At 49.8% G+C, this 12,685-nt stretch overlaps 4 non-coding genes and 1 pseudogene across 4 annotated transcripts; all 5 read left to right on the plus strand.

Annotated features, from left to right (window-relative positions):
- The first annotated feature begins 3,190 nt into the window (after positions 1–3,190).
- LOC131732874 (U2 spliceosomal RNA) lies at positions 3,191–3,345 on the plus strand (annotated as a pseudogene).
- Positions 3,346–3,943: 598 nt separating this feature from the next.
- On the plus strand, positions 3,944–4,134 carry LOC131732865 (U2 spliceosomal RNA). The gene has a single exon (XR_009325865.1). It is a non-coding gene; the product is annotated as a U2 spliceosomal RNA (small nuclear RNA).
- A 582-nt stretch (positions 4,135–4,716) lies between these two features.
- LOC131732862 (U2 spliceosomal RNA) lies at positions 4,717–4,907 on the plus strand. Its single transcript, XR_009325862.1, has one exon. It is a non-coding gene; the product is annotated as a U2 spliceosomal RNA (small nuclear RNA).
- A 598-nt stretch (positions 4,908–5,505) lies between these two features.
- Positions 5,506–5,696, plus strand: LOC131732864 (U2 spliceosomal RNA). The gene has a single exon (XR_009325864.1). It is a non-coding gene; the product is annotated as a U2 spliceosomal RNA (small nuclear RNA).
- A 4,117-nt stretch (positions 5,697–9,813) lies between these two features.
- Positions 9,814–10,004, plus strand: LOC131732867 (U2 spliceosomal RNA). Its single transcript, XR_009325868.1, has one exon. It is a non-coding gene; the product is annotated as a U2 spliceosomal RNA (small nuclear RNA).
- Positions 10,005–12,685: the final 2,681 nt, after the last annotated feature.

Below are 12,685 nucleotides of genomic sequence, written 5' to 3' on the forward strand. Positions count from 1 at the left end.
TGGTCAAAATGAGAACTAAGGGTTATTTCATAGCAGCAGGCAAGAGGAAAGCAAAAGAAAGGAGGGCCAAATATAAATACCTGAATGCTGCCCTCCAGCGTCTGAGCCTGCTTCAGCTTCGGGGGTTCCCTGTAAGCGACGAGATAGCCCAGACCAAGCTAGATCTTTCAGTGCTTTGTAGGGAGGAACAACGAAAGGTCATGCACAATGCAAAAGTGCAAAAAATGGAGGAAGACGAAAAGTGTACTCGCTTCTTCTTCCAGAAAACGAGGGAGAAGCGGCACTTGATGTCCTCCATGCTCGACAGCAGGGGGAGGATAGTAGAGGATAGTGAGGGAGTGAAAAAAGTGGTAGAGAACTTCTATAGGGACCTGTATAACATCAAAGCTACAGATGACACCCTGATAGAGTGGTTCCTGAGCCAGTTGGAGCCTGACTCAGTGCGGGACGAGGAGGAGGAGGAGAAGGACCCAGAACTCACGCTGGAGGAGCTCACCCAGGCGGTTAAGACCATGAACACCGGTAAGACGCCAGGTCCAGATGGCATCCCGGGTGAGTATTACCATCTTTTTTGGGACACGCTAAAAGTCCATTTAGCGGAGGTCTACAGAGCGGTCTACAGGGAGAAGCGGTTGGGCCCTTCTATGCGGGAGAGTGTAATTACTCTCCTTCATAAGAAAGGGGAAGTTAAAGATCTACGGAATTGGCGCCCAATCAGCCTCCTTTGCGTGGATTACAAGATACTAGCCAAAGCTCTGATGCTCCGGCTACAAGTACACCTCCCTTTGGTCATTGGCCCCGACCAGGCTTGTGGCGTCCCAGGGAGGTCCATCACGGATATTTTAATGTTAACAAGGGACATTCTGGCTTATTCTAGAGAACGGAACCATCCCCTCTGCCTGTTCAACCTTGACCAGGAGAAGGCGTTCGATAGGGTAAGCCATGAATATATGTACAAAGTGATGGACCAGATGAAATTCGCTCCTGGACTTAGGGGGTGGGTTAAAACCATCTATACAAACATTAGTACCCGAGTCTTGGTGAACAGGCACCTGACTGGTAAAATATCTATCCAGTCAGGGGTCAGACAGGGTTGTCCACTATCCCCACTGCTATATGTCGTGTGCATTGAACCCCTCCTGCAGGCAATTCGTAGGGATACCAATATAACTGGTTTCCAGCTGCCTGGATCCAACGGGGTCCAGGTCAAAACAACAGCATATATGGACGATGTGTCACTCATTTGCACCAACACATCGTCGGTACCTCGGATTAGTAATATCCTTGAGAAGTACTGCACGGCGACCGGGGCAGTGATTAATAAGTCCAAGAGCGAAGTCTACGTGTCTAAAAATTGGCAGGTAGATAGGGAACTGTCGGACATGTACCCTGTCAAAAAGGACAAAATCAAGATTCTGGGCCTCATTTTCGAGAACAATAGCTCGGGGGCCCAGAGCTGGACGGCGGCCATTAACCAGGTCCGTAAAAAGATTGGCGGATGGAGCACAAGATCCTTAACAATGACGGGTAGAGTATTAATAACCAAGTCTATACTGTTCCCCATCCTCTCTTATGTAGGAAAAATCTTTCCCCCAGACAGGACCACCAAAAAAGTGGTGGACCGCATTATCCACCGCTTTATCTGGGGCAGCAAGATGGAGAGGGTAAAGCGAGCCACCCTGAGTAAAGCCGACAAGAAGGGAGGTAAGGGGGTCCCGGACGTTGTGCAGCTCACCCGAGTGCAGGGGCTCACGCAAACTATCAAGAACATCCAGGCCCTGGACAGGAAGGTATGTTACATGAATCGTTTCTATTTTGCCACCTGTCTCAGGGCCTTGGGCCTCTGCACTATTGATAACACCGTGCCGTACTCCTGGGACCCCCCATTGTATTATAGAACCTTAAGGGACACTATATATAAATTGGGCTTAGATAAAGCAAAATTGGCCTCCTGGGAATACAAGGCTGTAACTAAATATCTTGCCGGTTCCCAGGAAATTGAAAAAGTAGCTACTTTCTCCCTCACCCAAAGCCAAAAAATCTGGGAGAATGTGTCTCACAGCTGCCTCAGTAATGTCCAGAAGGATATAGCATGGAACACCGTCCACAGTGCACTCCCCACTCGAGCGTTCATGTTCAGGAGGGGACTAGCCCAAGTAGAAACATGCCCCTATGCAAAGTGCCACAAGAGAGAAACACCAGCCCATATCTTCTGGGAGTGTGATGTGGCTGGCAGTGTCTGGCTCTCTGTCTCTGTCTTCCTAAACAGGTTTGCTGACACGGCCAAGATGACCGCTGAGACTGTGCTCTATGGGCCTGCGGGAGGAATCACTACCAGCACAGCTAAGTGCGTTTGGCGTGTCATCAATGTTGTCAAGCAGATCCTGTGGGAAGGCCGTAACGTCTGTGTCTATCACAAGCAGGAGCTAGACACTATCACCACGACCAGAAGGGCACAAACTCTTATCAAGGACTTTGTAATTCTGGACATCCGGACCCTCGGGAAGGACAAGGCCTGCGCGGAGTGGAGGATCGCCGGACTTCAGGACGTGAAGATGGAATAAAGGAAAAAACTGGAACCGCTAGCTCCTAGGAGCGGGACTACGGGGCACCGCTAAGCCTTTTATTTATTTTGTCATGCCAGCATTCCGCCCTTTTTAGCTGGCATGACCGTTTTTCAACGGTGCCCTGGTTTTATGTAGTCTTTTTGTTTCAGTTTTATGGACCTTTGATTTAATTTGAATGTTTTATTTGATTTTGTTTTGTTTTGTTTTATGTATCTTTAAGATTTTTAATGTAAACTATTAAAAGTTACATTTTAAGTGTTTTAAAATTTTAGAATTTTAACTCACTGTTTTATACACTGTCCCTTTTCCCCTGTCCCTGTTTTAGATCTAGTTTTATGTTCACTTTTGAACTTTTAGAGAGCACTCCCCGGCCCTCACAAGCACTGGTTTTTTATAGATGGTTCTTTTTTTCCAGTCACTTTTAAAACAGCACAGGTTTTTTTCATGTTGATTTTAATCTGTGTCTGTTTTAACCATGTACAAAGCACAATTGTCTTGGTGTTTTTAAATGTATTTTAAATGCTTTTAAAACAAAATGTATGTCTGTATGCATGAATGTCATCTTTAAAAGAAATGTAAAATGAATGAAAAAACGAATGGGTGTAAATGTAAAAAAATGTAAAATCTCAATAAAAGAGTATTAATATCTGATACGTCCCCTATCAGGGGACCATATATTAAATTGATTTTTGGAATCGGGAGATGGAACAGGGGCTTGCTCCGTCCACTCCACGCATCGGCCCGGTATTGCAGTACCTCCGGGAACGGTGCACACCTTTCTCTAACGTTGGTCAAAGTCAGATCTGGATCTCTCCTGTGAGCATTTTGTCTACCCCTGCTGGAGGGAGAGTGCCAGTGTTGATGCAAGTTTTCCCGCCGTTTTACTTCTTTTTTTTTCTTTCTCTCTTTCTTTCTTTCTCTCTTTCTTTCTCTCTTTCTCTCTTTCTTTCTCTCTTTCTTTCTTGCTGTCTTTCTTTCTTTTATTCACATGTGGTGATGATGTAGACAGCAGCAGTTTGTTTCCTGGGAGCATGCAGCTAACCAGACAAGTGTGGTGGAATATGTCCCTATGCCAGGACCTTCTTAGCAAGCCAGCCAGCCAGCGAGGCACAGTTGTAGTTACCCAAGGCACCTTGCACAGCATAGCAGCTTGGCATGACTGTTTGTAAGACGCACTCCGCCAGTTTATGTTTTGTTTTTGGTGTTATGTGTGTGTTTTTGCTTTGTTTTGTTTTCTCCTGCTTAAATTGCACATTTCCCCTCTGGAAGCAGCAGCCCGTTTTTTTGGGGTCTGCTTGTGGTTGAAATTTTGCACCCACCTTTGAATCCCCCTGTGCCGTCCGGGCTGGGGGGCCCTGGGCAAGGGCCAAGTCGCCATCGCTTCTCGGCCTTTTGGCTAAGATCAAGTGTAGTATCTGTTCTTATCAGTTTAATATCTGATACGTCCCCTATCAGGGGACCATATATTAAATAGATTTTTGGAATCGGGAGATGGAACAGGGGCTTGCTCCGTCCACTCCACGCATCGGCCCGGTATTGCAGTACCTCCGGGAACGGTGCACACCTTTCTCTAACGTTGGTCAAAGTCAGATCTGGATCTCTCCTGTGAGCATTTTGTCTACCCCTGCTGGAGGGAGAGTGCCAGTGTTGATGCAAGTTTTCCCGCCGTTTTACTTCTTTTTTTTTTTCTTTCTCTCTTTCTTTCTTTCTCTCTTTCTTTCTCTCTTTCTCTCTTTCTTTCTCTCTTTCTTTCTTTCTTTTATTCACATGTGGTGATGATGTAGACAGCAGCAGGTTGTTTCCTGGGAGCATGCAGCTAACCAGACAAGTGTGGTGGAACATGTCCCTATGCCAGGACCTTCTTAGCAAGCCAGCCAGCCAGCGAGGCACAGTTGTAGTTACCCAAGGCACCTTGCACAGCATAGCAGCTTGGCATGACTATTTGTAAGACGCACTCCGCCAGTTTATGTTTTGTTTTTGGTGTTATGTGTGTGTTTTTGCTTTGTTTTGTTTTCTCCTGCTTAAATTGCACATTTCCCCTCTGGAAGCAGCAGCCCGTTTTTTGGGGGTCTGCTTGTGCTTGGAATTTTGCACCCACCTTTGAATCCCCCTGTGCCGTCCAGGCTGGGGGGCCAAGGGCCAAGTCGCCATCGCTTCTCGGCCTTTTGGCTAAGATCAAGTGTAGTATCTGTTCTTATCAGTTTAATATCTGATACGTCCCCTATCAGGGGACCATATATTAAATTGATTTTTGGAATCGGGAGATGGAACAGGGGCTTGCTCCGTCCACTCCACGCATCGGCCCGGTATTGCAGTACCTCCGGGAACGGTGCACACCTTTCTCTAACGTTGGTCAATGTCAGATCTGGATCTCTCCTGTGAGCATTTTGTCTACCCCTGCTGGAGGGAGAGTGCCAGTGTTGATGCAAGTTTTCCCGCCGTTTTACTTCTTTTTTTTTCTTTCTCTCTTTCTTTCTTTCTCTCTTTCTTTCTCTCTTTCTCTCTTTCTTTCTCTCTTTCTTTCTTGCTGTCTTTCTTTCTTTTATTCACATGTGGTGATGATGTAGACAGCAGCAGGTTGTTTCCTGGGAGCATGCAGCTAACCAGACAAGTGTGGTGGAGCATGTCCCTATGCCAGGACCTTCTTAGCAAGCCAGCCAGCCAGCGAGGCACAGTTGTAGTTACCCAAGGCACCTTGCACAGCATAGCAGCTTGGCATGACTATTTGTAAGACGCACTCCGCCAGTTTATGTTTTGTTTTTGGTGTTATGTGTGTGTTTTTGCTTTGTTTTGTTTTCTCCTGCTTAAATTGCACATTTCCCCTCTGGAAGCAGCAGCCCGTTTTTTTGGGGTCTGCTTGTGCTTGAAATTTTGCACCCACCTTTGAATCCCCCTGTGCCGTCCGGGCTGGGGGGCCCCGGGCAAGGGCCAAGTCGCCATCGCTTCTCGGCCTTTTGGCTAAGATCAAGTGTAGTATCTGTTCTTATCAGTTTAATATCTGATACGTCCCCTATCAGGGGACCATATATTAAATTGATTTTTGGAATCGGGAGATGGAACAGGGGCTTGCTCCGTCCACTCCACGCATCGGCCCGGTATTGCAGTACCTCCGGGAACGGTGCACACCTTTCTCTAACGTTGGTCAAAGTCAGATCTGGATCTCTCCTGTGAGCATTTTGTCTACCCCTGCTGGAGGGAGAGTGCCAGTGTTGATGCAAGTTTTCCCGCCGTTTTACTTCTTTTTTTTTCTTTCTCTCTTTCTTTCTTTCTCTTTCTTTCTCTCTTTCTTTCTTGCTGTCTTTCTTTCTTTTATTCACATGTGATGATGATGTAGACAGCAGCAGTTTGTTTCCTGGGAGCATGCAGCTAACCAGACAAGTGTGGTGGAACATGTCCCTATGCCAGGTCCTTCTTAGCCAGCCATATACTCTGGCTTCTCTTCAGTTCGAATAAATCTTTCTAAGACTAAGGCTTAGAGGGTAGTGGCATTGCCCGCTCCCTCCGAGGGTCTGTGAGAGGTTTGTTCGGGTGAGGAGGAACAGAATTTTTTTTTATTTTTGACTGGCTTTCTTCAGCTCGGCAACTTTTTGGAAGACTAATGCTCAGTCTGGTTTTGGCTTGCCCAATCCAGGCCGAGGGTCTTTCAAGATTTTGTTGACTGTTGAGAGTAGTTTTTTCTTTTTCAGGCGGTTCCCGTTTTTTTCTTTTTCAGGCGGTTCCGGCTTTTCCAGACGTTCCTGGAGTTAGAGAGAAGGAGGACCTACCATCCAGACGACCTTTGAGGACCCTTTGATGACCTAGACGACCTCATCCCCAGCCCTTGATTGTAATCGAGATCCAGACCGAGAGAGCAGCAGGCGCCCAGCAGAGGGCGCCATCTGGGAGGAGCAGAGGGCGGCCCCGGACCCCGAGGAGGTGTCACAGCCACGATTCTTCCTACGTGGTCTCGGTGCCAAGCAGCGCCCCCTACTCCGCCAGGGAAGGACACCGTTCACCTGGGGAGGGGGTCCCTCTTGCGAGGCGACCATCTCCTCAGGGACTAAAGTAATAGTTCCTTCAACTGCCCAGATTTGCTGCTTACGTTGTCTCTTTTCCGTAGAGAGAGACAACCCGGACGTCCAGAGGCTTCTCCCACCCCAATCGGAGGAGCCAGCTGAAGGATGGCGTTCCGGCCAACCCAGGAAACCAGGAGGCACAATGCGGTGCGCTTCACAAGAAACAAGCAAGATGAAACGGAACCAGGACTGACGAGACTGGAGTTCAGCCGGACCATTCTTCAGAGGGATATGGGTTTTTCCCCTTCTGACTTGAATTGTTTGGTGAAATTGCCAGGGCTTAAGGAAGTGTTTGAGGTCAGTTTTAGGAACCCCCAAAAGTTACAAGAAATGTGGTCCTTTTGGGGGGAGAATAAATATCTCGCTCCATACAAAGAATTTTGTGTGGATGCACTGACAGACAGAGAAATGAAAGTTGTTACTGTCCAATTTTTCAATGAGGCTGTTAGCGACTATGATATTACAACATGGCTTAACCGCTATGGGAGGGTGTCATCAGAAGGGAGGAAAATTACAGATGAAGATGGGGTTTGGACAGGAGCCAGAAAGTGGCTGGTACGCCTTAATGTTGATCCATCGGGCATTGGAGGCGTCCGCCACATTCCAAACTCCATAGTGTTAGGGCCCAACAGAGGGCTGATATTCTATAATGGGATGCCAAAACTCTGCAGGAAATGTGGGGAATTAGGACACCTGACGGCCGCGTGTACTGTAGTCAAGTGCAGGAACTGCGGCGCCCCCCACGAGACCAGCCACTGCAGAGAAGAGAGGCAGTGCAATTTGTGTGGAAAGAAGGAGCACCTGTTTAAGGACTGCCCCTCTTCCTATGCCAACATGGCCAGAGCCAGCAAGGCAAACATGAACAAGCCTAGGCCTGAGCAGGAAGAGGGAGCAAGTAACAAAGATCAGTCCACATCACCACCAACAGTATCCAAGACCCAGACTCCAGCACCACCATCATCACCAGCACCCCCTCACCCCCCCGCCCCCGAGACATGTCCCGTTTTACGAGGACCCCTTCCCCCAGCCCAGAGAGAGAGTACAACAGCCACTCCACTAGCTCCTCCAGTAGCTCCTCTGATGCAGAACACGAGGCAGGGAGGGAGCCCGGACCCAGCAGCGCCCCCCCCCCCTGAGTAGGGCCCTCTCAGCGCCAGCACTCCCCCTCGGCTCTCATTATGACGCCATAAGGATTGAGTCCGTGGGGGAGGAAAGCAAAAGCGACAGTGAAAGTGAGAGTGAGAAGGAGGGGAAGGGAGTGAAGAACCAGCAGAGGGTGGGGAAAAGAAAGGGTAGAGACGAGGGGGGGAAAAGAAAGAAGATCAGGATCAAAGACAGCAAGTTGCAGGTGGCCCCCATAGATCCAAAACCAGCTAATGTCCACACAAAGTCCCCAGTCTTGCCCTCGCAGGCAGAGACGGAGGCGAGTGGGACGGCTACACTGCCGCCTAGTGGGCAGGTAGCAGCCAGCCAGGGCATCCCCAGCCAGCCTTCCCAGTCGTTGGCACAAACCCTAGCACACCTCGCAGAAGAGGTGTTCACTAATGCACCGAGGGAGAGGTCGGGGTCAACACCTTCCCTGACCAGCAGTACCTCTGTAGCAATGACCCTCTTCAAGCGAAGGGCCTCCCTTCAAAGCATCCTTGACCCCCTCCCTTGTATGGGCAAAACCAGGGGCCCCCTAGAGGTCCTCCTAGATACAGCACAGGAGGACATGGGAATACCCCTGTACGCGGTAAGCCAGAAGTCTGCTAACAGCTCCAATTCAACAGACGGTAACAGCCAAAGAATGCTGTCTGTCATAACCCCCCCCCAGGACAAAGCTGACCCACACGTTCCGAGGGGCCCTGAGCAAGTTCCACCAGACTTACCTTGTGGGGAGTTGAATAGCCCCAACAACTCCACGTACTGTGCATATAAAGACGGTGCCTTCTTGGACGAGGCAGCAGTGAGTACCTTCTCAGGGGTGATGGGAGTTGCAAATAAGCCCAAGCCCCCTCGAAGCAAGCGTAGAGCTAAGAGTAGGAAGAGTGTCCCGACCTCCCAATCATAGTCGCTATGGGGTGGACGCAGCGACTCCTTTTCTTGTTAGCTACCCTGATGGCCCTGATATGTGTGTCTGTTAATGTCAGGAGCATCAGGGAGACACAAAAAAGATTTGATGTACTAAACTATCTAGCTAACTTGAAAGCAGATCTCATCTTTCTGCAGGAGTGTGGTATTTCGTCGAGCCCTGATTATAGGGACCTGAAGGAGAGTTGGACCCTGGGGGACTCCTTCTGGTCGGGCTCCAACATAGCCAGAGCCGACGGAGTAGGTATCCTGTTTAAAAACCCATTTATTACCTCCCGCAGCAGCAGGGAGGTAGAACCTGGTAGAATTCTGAGCGTGGATGTGACATACAACAACACTCCCCTCAGACTGGTCAATGTCTACGCACCCACTAACCAAAACGAAAGAGTTCAATTTTTTCCACAGCTGCGTCCACTCCTGCTGGGGAACGTACCCGTCATCGTGTCAGGTGACTTCAATTGTGCTCTGAGGGACGTAGACCGGAGCAGGCCACGCAACGACGTGGAACGGTGCACACCTTTCTCTAACGTTGGTCAAAGTCAGATCTGGATCTCTCCTGTGAGCATTTTGTCTACCCCTGCTGGAGGGAGAGTGCCAGTGTTGATGCAAGTTTTCCCGCCGTTTTACTTCTTTTTTTTTCTTTCTCTCTTTCTTTCTTTCTCTCTTTCTTTCTCTCTTTCTCTCTTTCTTTCTCTCTTTCTTTCTTGCTGTCTTTCTTTCTTTTATTCACATGTGGTGATGATGTAGACAGCAGCAGGTTGTTTCCTGGGAGCATGCAGCTAACCAGACAAGTGTGGTGGAACATGTCCCTATGCCAGGACCTTCTTAGCAAGCCAGCCAGCCAGCGAGGCACAGTTGTAGTTACCCAAGGCACCTTGCACAGCATAGCAGCTTGGCATGACTATTTGTAAGACGCACTCCGCCAGTTTATGTTTTGTTTTTGGTGTTATGTGTGTGTTTTTGCTTTGTTTTGTTTCCTCCTGCTTAAATTGCACATTTCCCCTCTGGAAGCAGCAGCCCGTTTTTTGGGGGTCTGCTTGTGCTTGGAATTTTGCACCCACCTTTGAATCCCCCTGTGCCGTCTGGGCTGGGGGGCCCCGGGCAAGGGCCAAGTCGCCATCGCTTCTCGGCCTTTTGGCTAAGATCAAGTGTAGTATCTGTTCTTATCAGTTTAATATCTGATACGTCCCCTATCAGGGGACCATATATTAAATTGATTTTTGGAATCGGGAGATGGAACAGGGGCTTGCTCCGTCCACTCCACGCATCAGCCCGGTATTGCAGTACCTCCGGGAACGGTGCACACCTTTCTCTAACGTTGGTCAAAGTCAGATCTGGATCTCTCCTGTGAGCATTTTGTCTACCCCTGCTGGAGGGAGAGTGCCAGTGTTGATGCAAGTTTTCCCGCCGTTTTACTTCTTTTTTGTCTTTCTCTCTTTCTTTCTTTCTCTTTCTTTCTCTCTTTCTTTCTTGCTGTCTTTCTTTCTTTTATTCACATGTGATGATGATGTAGACAGCAGCAGTTTGTTTCATGGGAGCATGCAGCTAACCAGACAAGTGTGGTGGAACATGTCCCTATGCCAGGTCCTTCTTAGCCAGCCATATACTCTGGCTTCTCTTCAGTTCGAATAAATCTTTCTAAGACTAAGGCTTAGAGGGTAGTGGCATTGCCCGCTCCCTCCGAGGGTCTGTGAGAGGTTTGTTCGGGTGAGGAGGAACAGAATTTTTTTTATTTTTGACTGGCTTTCTTCAGCTCGGCAACTTTTTGGAAGACTAATGCTCAGTCTGGTTTTGGCTTGCCCAATCCAGGCCGAGGGTCTTTCAAGATTTTGTTGACTGTTGAGAGCAGTTTTTTCTTTTTCAGGCGGTTCCCGTTTTTTTCTTTTTCAGGCGGTTCCGGCTTTTCCAGACGTTCCTGGAGTTAGAGAGAAGGAGGACCTACCATCCAGACGACCTTTGAGGACCCTTTGATGACCTAGACGACCTCATCCCCAGCCCTTGATTGTAATCGAGATCCAGACCGAGAGAGCAGCAGGCGCCCAGCAGAGGGCGCCATCTGGGAGGAGCAGAGGGCGGCCCCGGACCCCGAGGAGGCGTCACAGCCACGATTCTTCCTACGTGGTCTCGGTGCCAAGCAGCGCCCCCTACTCCGCCAGGGAAGGACACCGTTCACCTGGGGAGGGGGTCCCTCTTGCGAGGCGACCATCTCCTCAGGGACTAAAGTAATAGTTCCTTCAACTGCCCAGATTTGCTGCTTACGTTGTCTCTTTTCCGTAGAGAGAGACAACCCGGACGTCCAGAGGCTTCTTCCACCCCAATCGGAGGAGCCAGCTGAAGGATGGCGTTCCGGCCAAACCAGGAAACCAGGAGGCACAATGCGGTGCGCTTCACAAGAAACAAGCAAGATGAAACGGAACCAGGACTGACGAGACTGGAGTTCAGCCGGACCATTCTTCAGAGGGGTATGGGTTTTTCCCCTTCTGACTTGAATTGTTTGGTGAAATTGCCAGGGCTTAAGGAAGTGTTTGAGGTCAGTTTTAGGAACCCCCAAAAGTTACAAGAAATGTGGTCCTTTTGGGGGGAGAATAAATATCTCGCTCCATACAAAGAATTTTGTGTGGATGCACTGACAGACAGAGAAATGAAAGTTGTTACTGTCCAATTTTTCAATGAGGCTGTTAGCGACTATGATATTACAACATGGCTTAACCGCTATGGGAGGGTGTCATCAGAAGGGAGGAAAATTACAGATGAAGATGGGGTTTGGACAGGAGCCAGAAAGTGGCTGGTACGCCTTAATGTTGATCCATCGGGCATTGGAGGCGTCCGCCACATTCCAAACTCCATAGTGTTAGGGCCCAACAGAGGGCTGGTATTCTATAATGGGATGCCAAAACTCTGCAGGAAATGTGGGGAATTAGGACACCTGACGGCCGCGTGTACTGTAGTCAAGTGCAGGAACTGCGGCGCCCCCCACGAGACCAGCCACTGCAGAGAAGAGAGGCAGTGCAATTTGTGTGGAAAGAAGGGGCACCTGTTTAAGGACTGCCCCTCTTCCTATGCCAACATGGCCAGAGCCAGCAAGGCAAACATGAACAAGCCTAGGCCTGAGCAGGAAGAGGGAGCAAGTAACAAAGATCAGTCCACATCACCACCAACAGTATCCAAGACCCAGACTCCAGCACCACCATCATCACCAGCACCCCCTCACCCCCCCGCCCCCGAGACATGTCCCGTTTTACGAGGACCCCTTCCCCCAGCCCAGAGAGAGAGTACAACAGCCACTCCACTAGCTCCTCCAGTAGCTCCTCTGATGCAGAACACGAGTCAGGGAGGGAGCCCGGACCCAGCAGCGGCCCCCCCCTGAGTAGGGCCCTCTCAGCGCCAGCACTCCCCCTCGGCTCTCGTTATGACGCCATAATGATTGAGTCCGTGGGGGAGGAAAGCAAAAGCGACAGTGAAAGTGAGAGTGAGAAGGAGGGGAAGGGAGTGAAGAACCAGCAGAGGGTGGGGAAAAGAAAGGGTAGAGACGAGGGGGGGAAAAGAAAGAAGATCAGGATCAAAGACAGCAAGTTGCAGGTGGCCCCCATAGATCCAAAACCAGCTAATGTCCACACAAAGTCCCCAGTCTTGCCCTCGCAGGCAGAGACGGAGGCGAGTGGGACGGCTACACTGCCGCCTAGTGGGCAGGTAGCAGCCAGCCAGGGCATCCCCAGCCAGCCTTCCCAGTCGTTGGCACAAACCCTAGCACACCTCGCAGAAGAGGTGTTCACTAATGCACCGAGGGAGAGGTCGGGGTCAACACCTTCCCTGACCAGCAGTACCTCTGTAGCAATGACCCTCTTCAAGCGAAGGGCCTCCCTTCAAAGCATCCTTGACCCCCTCCCTTGTATGGGCAAAACCAGGGGCCCCCTAGAGGTCCTCCTAGATACAGCACTGGAGGACATGGGAATACCCCTGGACGCGGTAAGCCAGAAGTCTGCTAACAGC

The sequence above is a fragment of the Acipenser ruthenus genome, unplaced genomic scaffold, assembly GCF_902713425.1.
Source record: "Acipenser ruthenus unplaced genomic scaffold, fAciRut3.2 maternal haplotype, whole genome shotgun sequence".
Lineage (NCBI taxonomy): Eukaryota > Metazoa > Chordata > Actinopteri > Acipenseriformes > Acipenseridae > Acipenser > Acipenser ruthenus.